Genomic DNA, 6,335 nt, shown 5'->3' on the forward strand with positions numbered 1-6,335 from the left:
CGACAGGTGCACCAACACCTCAGTAGATCGGCAACCATATACACACTTAGGTCCGTTGAATGTTAGCATTTGCAATCATGTCTGCACAGAGGAGACGTCGGACAGCTGCTCGAAGGCTGTTAACGTTATACTGGAAAAATCTAAGTATTGTTACTTAAAAAGTAATATTTACTTTCCCACCCCAACACTTAAGCACAACAATAATGATAAATGCTGATCAATACTTAATTATATTGCACATTTTCTCACAGAAAGTAATATATATTTAAGTAAATTAAGCAGAATGTAATTTTAAATTGACCAGCATATAAATAATGATCAACATGACACGGAACAATGCTTTAAGTTTATTGTTCTTTATATTGTTCACATTCACAGGCAGTGGACCCTACATCCTACTGCCATCTAAACGGAGCTTTGCCAATTCTGCAGCTTTATTTGGATGAAGCAGCTGACCACGTGCCCATCTTCGCCTGTCTTTGCCATCCATCAGGTCCCTCGTTGCTGACAGGAATCTGACCATGGGTGGGACAGGGACATCGAGGTGCTTGTGTTCCTCTACTGGCTGGCCCATGCAGCATCCTACAGAGTCGTGTCACAGACCTTTGATATCCCCAAGTCCTCTGTGCATGATATTGTGCACAGAGTGACCAAAGCAATAATTGTAATTTTAAGGAGGGTGATTTCTTTTCCGACCGGTGATGACCTGGAGGCAATGGGTGCAGGATTGTCACAGATGGCTGGGTCACCAGCTTTCAGCAGGGCAGTTGGTGCAATAGACGGATGTCATGTTCGCATGAAACCTCCGGCAAATAACTCCCACTGTTACTACAACAGGAAACTGTTTCACTTCATTCAACTCCAGGCCATCACTGATCACTGGGGGAAATTTAGTGACATCTTTGTGGGATATCCTGGGTCTGTGCATGATGCCAGGGTGCTGAGGAACAGCCCTGTGTATACTGCCAGCCTGTACCCAGCACCAGGGGTATGTTAACTTTATTCCCTATGTTTGTTCACTACTTTTTACTCACAATTCTCTCAACCAATGAACACTTGTTCAAGCGCCATTTCCCAAATCCAAGTCGAAACAGATTTGTTGGCAATAGTAATAACTTTTTAGTGTGGTCACTTTAAAGGTCCCCTTCTTCATGATTCCATGTATTAAACTTTAGTTAGTGTGTAATCTTGTTGTTAGAGTATAAATAATATCTGTAAAATTCTAAAGCTCAAAGTTCAATGCCAAGCGAGATATTTTATTTAACAGAATTCATCTACAAAAAACGACGCGGTTGGACTACAGCCCTTTAGTTCCTGTAGTAATGACATCACTAAAACAGTTTTTTTGACTAACCACCGCCCACATGAATTCACAAAAAGGGGGCGTGGTCTTGTTGCGCTCCGATGGAGAAGAAGGAAGAGCTGTTTGTGTTTGTCGCCATGTCGTTGAAACGCTGTTTTTTTTATCTTGGAGTCCAATTATCTTTGTTTGGGCTTCCCAGGAACGCTGTACTTTGAGATTAATGGTTACAAATGATGTTTAACTCGGTTCCCGAAAATTATAATCAACATGTAAATAATCTCCAGCACGTGCGTTCTAGCCCAATCACGTTACCAGGAGGGCAGCGCACGCTCAGCTGCTGTCGAATCACAACACAGGAAGCGCTGGCCCAATCAGAACTCGTTACGTATTTCTGAAGGAGAGGCTTCATAGAACAAGGAAGTCATCAGCCCGTTTTTATGACAGTGAAAACAGCGGTATACAGATAGGTGAATTGTGTGAAAAATACTGTTTTTTTTACACGCGAAACATGAACACGTTATATTGCACACTGTAAAGACAATCAAAGCTTCAAAAAAGCGCGTAAAACGGGACCTTTAAATTTACAACACTGTATACAACAGATGATAATTTGGTCAATTGTACAGTTATGTTAGTGAATGCATACATGTACAGTATTCATCTATGTCTTTTGGACAAATTATGTATTAACAAATTTGTATGGACAGATGAGGACGCAATGAACATCTCTTTTCTGGCTGGAGAAATGCTGCTCAGCATGGATGTTTCATGGATATTTTTTATTGCAAATTCATACAGATAATTTATTTGTACTACAAAACAGTGAAGGACATCGGCATCAGCCAAAAAAATAAATAAAAAGATAATATTTACATATTTTCTTGTAACTGTACACCCTTTGCAGAATTTGGTGGTTTTTATGTGTTTGTTTTTAATGATTTATAAATTAGTAAAACTGTACATTTAGGTTGAAAGTTGTTTTATGTAGTGCTAGTTATCTAACATATATTCCTTCCAATCAAGATAAAAACAAAATTGATAAATTGCATGATTTTATATTCCCCTGGTTCTTAAAGGTTTAGTTCACCCGAGAATGAAAATCTGTTTGAAATCTGGATATTTATCTAACAAAAATGCATGGATTCATTTACAGGGGGGATTTATTCACCATACAGGTGAATGTGAGGGACGTTTTATTACAGATGTGTGCACTTTAGTTCACGTCTTCTGAACGGTGGACAACAAACACCCGCTCACCTCTATTGAAAGACTTGGAAGAGCAAGGACAATATTTAATATAACTTTAATTGGATTATTCTGAAAGAATAAAAGTCACAATACCCCTAGGATGCTTCGAGGGCGAGTAGAACTTGGACGAATTAATTTTTTGGGTGAACTGACCCTTTAATATCACGTATTTTACCATTTTAAGTCTTTTGTCATAACTTTGCCCTAATGATGGTCAAAAAAAGGCATATGATTATTAAAAAATAAAAAATCATTAAAACTAAAACAGATGGGTTTGTTTTTATCTGTGATTGTAATAAAACTCTTACTCCCCATCAAACTTTAAATTGGGAGATTCTGGTACTTTAACCAGATATTTTACATTAAAGTCTGTTGGGTTGTACATCATTTGCTTATTAAATAATTTTTAAGAGCGAAGGAAGCCACCGACTGTGATTTGGACCAAACCGGGAGAATCCACTGCAGGAACGTGGAAATGGTACGACCTCAATTTTTGAAAAAATAATTGAATTTATTTTATTATTATTATTTTATTTGAAATAATTTTAATTGGCATGCTAACCATTTGTTGGTAAAATATAATAAACTATAGCATATAAGTGGATTTTTATCAGACTTTATAAATAATCATGGTGTCTTAGGGCTGGAAGAATATTGTAATCATAGGCCTATTTCACAACGTGACGTCAGTGAGCCGGAAGTAGGCAAAACTCTGATCTGGAAAAAGCACGTCCAGAATAATTGCAGAGACTAAAAGTAGTCAATCTTGTTGCCTACCTTTGTGTTTCAACTCAAAGAAGAAACAGCCATACTTCTCCTTTCATTGCTTTCCCAATGATGAAAGTTTGAAAAAGCATTGAACTTGGGCTATAATGAAGAGAGAAGAGGGGTCGGCATTTACTGTGAGGTAAGCTAGCACTTTTCAAGGTATAAATAAATGTGCAACAATGGAGACAATGCAGTTAACAAATTCAATACAATACAGAAATTCAGATTTGTCATAATAATAACATGAGGGAATATTAAGGTGAATAAAGACTTTACAGTGATGTTATAACATTGCATAAATCTGTAATATTTATCAAATTGAGGTGGGTTTTTTCATCAGAACTGTCATTTTTAACACTATATATATATAAAAAGTTTTATTTTGTTCCTTTTTAATTAGGTGCTCTTGATGAAGCATTGGAAAAAATAAAGGAGCTGGAGGAACTGGTGTCAACCCTTACCATCTCTCGAGCTTTGCTGGAAAGATGGTTTGTGTCCGATGAAGACTTCAGGTATTTCACAAGGTTCTCAAACAAAAACATATTTTTTGTGTTCGGGGGATCTATTGAGCCCTCTGCATCCAATATTGTGTACTGGTCCAAAGCCAAGAGGATTGGAATTTCAACTGTGGAGAAAGAGGTGAAGCCAAGCCCCCAGCGCAAGGTGCAGCTCATTGATGAGTTCTTCATGTTTGGCTTGCGAGTCACTGCCGGTCTTAAAGAGGGAGTTTCCAAGTGAGCACTTCTACAGTGAGTCAAATTATAATAACATGGTCAAACTAGGATCAGTTCAAATCTGGACGACCCAGGAGCAGGTGAGACGGACAATGCCTGTGCAATTTCAGCAATACTACCCAAATGTGAGGGACATTATTGACTGCAAAGAGGCAATTGCCCTCCAGTCTGAAACATACTCAACTTACAAGAGCCATACCACATTCAAAGTCTTAATTGGAGTGGCACCCTGTGGTGCAATCACATCTGCATCAAGGTTATTCACTGGCTCTGTCTCTAACAAGGAGTTGACAAGGCAGTCAGAAAATAGGGGCTTCCTCATTGGAGGAAGTTAGGGCAAAATTAATCATCCCTCATTCGAACACAGTGACCAGTTTAGCAGAGAGGAGACTGAGAGAACCCAGGCGATTGACAAACTCTGCATCCTTGTTGGACGTGTAATTAGACCAGTAAAAGAGTACCACATTTGGGAGTCCCCTGTTCTCCTCACTTTAGCAGAAACCATCAATCAGATGTGGTCTTGCTATTGTATGATGGTAAACTACCAGGGTCCACTCTTGTGACATCAAACACAAACTAGGCTTGCAACTCAACATGAGGAGGTTTAACCTCTTATAAAAGTTGTGTAGTCACGATTGCCCTGTTCAATTAGAGAAACCCCATGATATATCACCACATAATTTCATCAGTTTAGTACTATTTTGTACTTTAAAAACATTACCTGCCACGTCTCCAGGTATAAAGCACATATGTAAATGTAGCAGCTGTTCTCATTAACAGTGAAAAAAAATATAGCCAGAATTTTGTCAACCTCTTGCTATGTAATTTTCAAAATTTTCATTTTAGTATTTTGATCAGTATTCTTATTAATTGTGGCCAAGTATTAAGTAAGATCATCTACACACATTTTATAACAGACATTATATGTGTTTCTTTTAACAGCAGAGTAAAGCTTGACTTGTCCTAGCCTACTTTGTGACACTGTGGTCAATCTTCTGGTAAGTTTGAGTTTTTATGCCCCGTTCAGACTGAAGGCGGGCGTACACGGTGCGAATTTGGATGGTCGGAAGATCGTATGTCAACGCACACGGCACGAGTGAGTTTATATGAAAATCGTACGGACGACATGATATACGACACGATTTTACAACCTGCAAATTCCAGAAGCAATCGCACGAAGTTGATAGACGCGTTCGACTTGAAGCACCGCTGCACGCACAGAAGGATCACTGTATGACATTACCGCGAGAGCGATATGAGAGCACACAAATCTAATGCATTCGAATCGCTCTCGCGGTACTCTGATGTCATACAGGTGATCATTCTGTGCGTGCAGCGGTGCAAGTGGAACGCGCCTAATATAACTGCTCTCCCTCTCTTATAACTGCATATAAAATATTGATACGAGCCGTGACTGTTTCCTACACGTACAGGTTATTTTTCAGCAATAGGAAACCGGGACGTTTGGTTACCCTGTGTGTGTGTGTGTGTGTTCTTGTAGGCCTATATGGTTTATAAATATCTGAAATGGGTATTAAAATGTAAACATGGTTTATGAGGACAATTACTGTGCTCTCGTAAAAAAATACTATACGGTGTTTAATAGAAATTTTAAACATGCATTTCGTGATGGATAGAGGTAGTGTATGGGGATATACAGTATAGAATACGTTACGTCTATGGAGAGTCCCTGTAAACTACATATGCGTGTGTGAGCGAGAGAGAACTGAAAAGGCATTGGAATACGTTGCTAGAAACATCATACAGCGCTCGCTGTTGCTGACAGACTTCAGCTGCCGTCTTTGTCTTTCTTCTTCTGTGGTTTTCCTAGTTCGTGATTGGTCAACTTCAGATAAATCAACAAATCGGCTCGTTCAACAGCACAAATGGCACGAATTCAAACCGATAGCTCACAAACTTTTTAGACATGTTTAAAAATGATCGGGAGGTCGGGAAGTGCTCGTAAGCCACTCTGCTCGGCTCGTAATTCATCGCAAATGATACGAGCCGCGACCATACGAGAATACGCGATTTCCACACGATTGAAAGAAATCGCATGCGAACTCGTACGACAGCAAAAATCGCACCGTGTACGCCCGCCTTAAATGATTGTTTTATCTTTTACGACAGTAACTTCGTCAGATTATACAATGATTTTGACTGGATAAAATCTTGTCATGTGGGTAACATGCCAGACTACACGTTGCTTAATGTGGCTTTGCACGTGGCTTTGCTAGAAGAGGAAAATATGGGCTGTCAATCCTCCAAAGCGAACTAAAGGT

This window comes from Carassius auratus, chromosome 4 (genome assembly GCF_003368295.1).
Source record: "Carassius auratus strain Wakin chromosome 4, ASM336829v1, whole genome shotgun sequence".
Taxonomy (NCBI): Eukaryota; Metazoa; Chordata; class Actinopteri; order Cypriniformes; family Cyprinidae; genus Carassius; species Carassius auratus.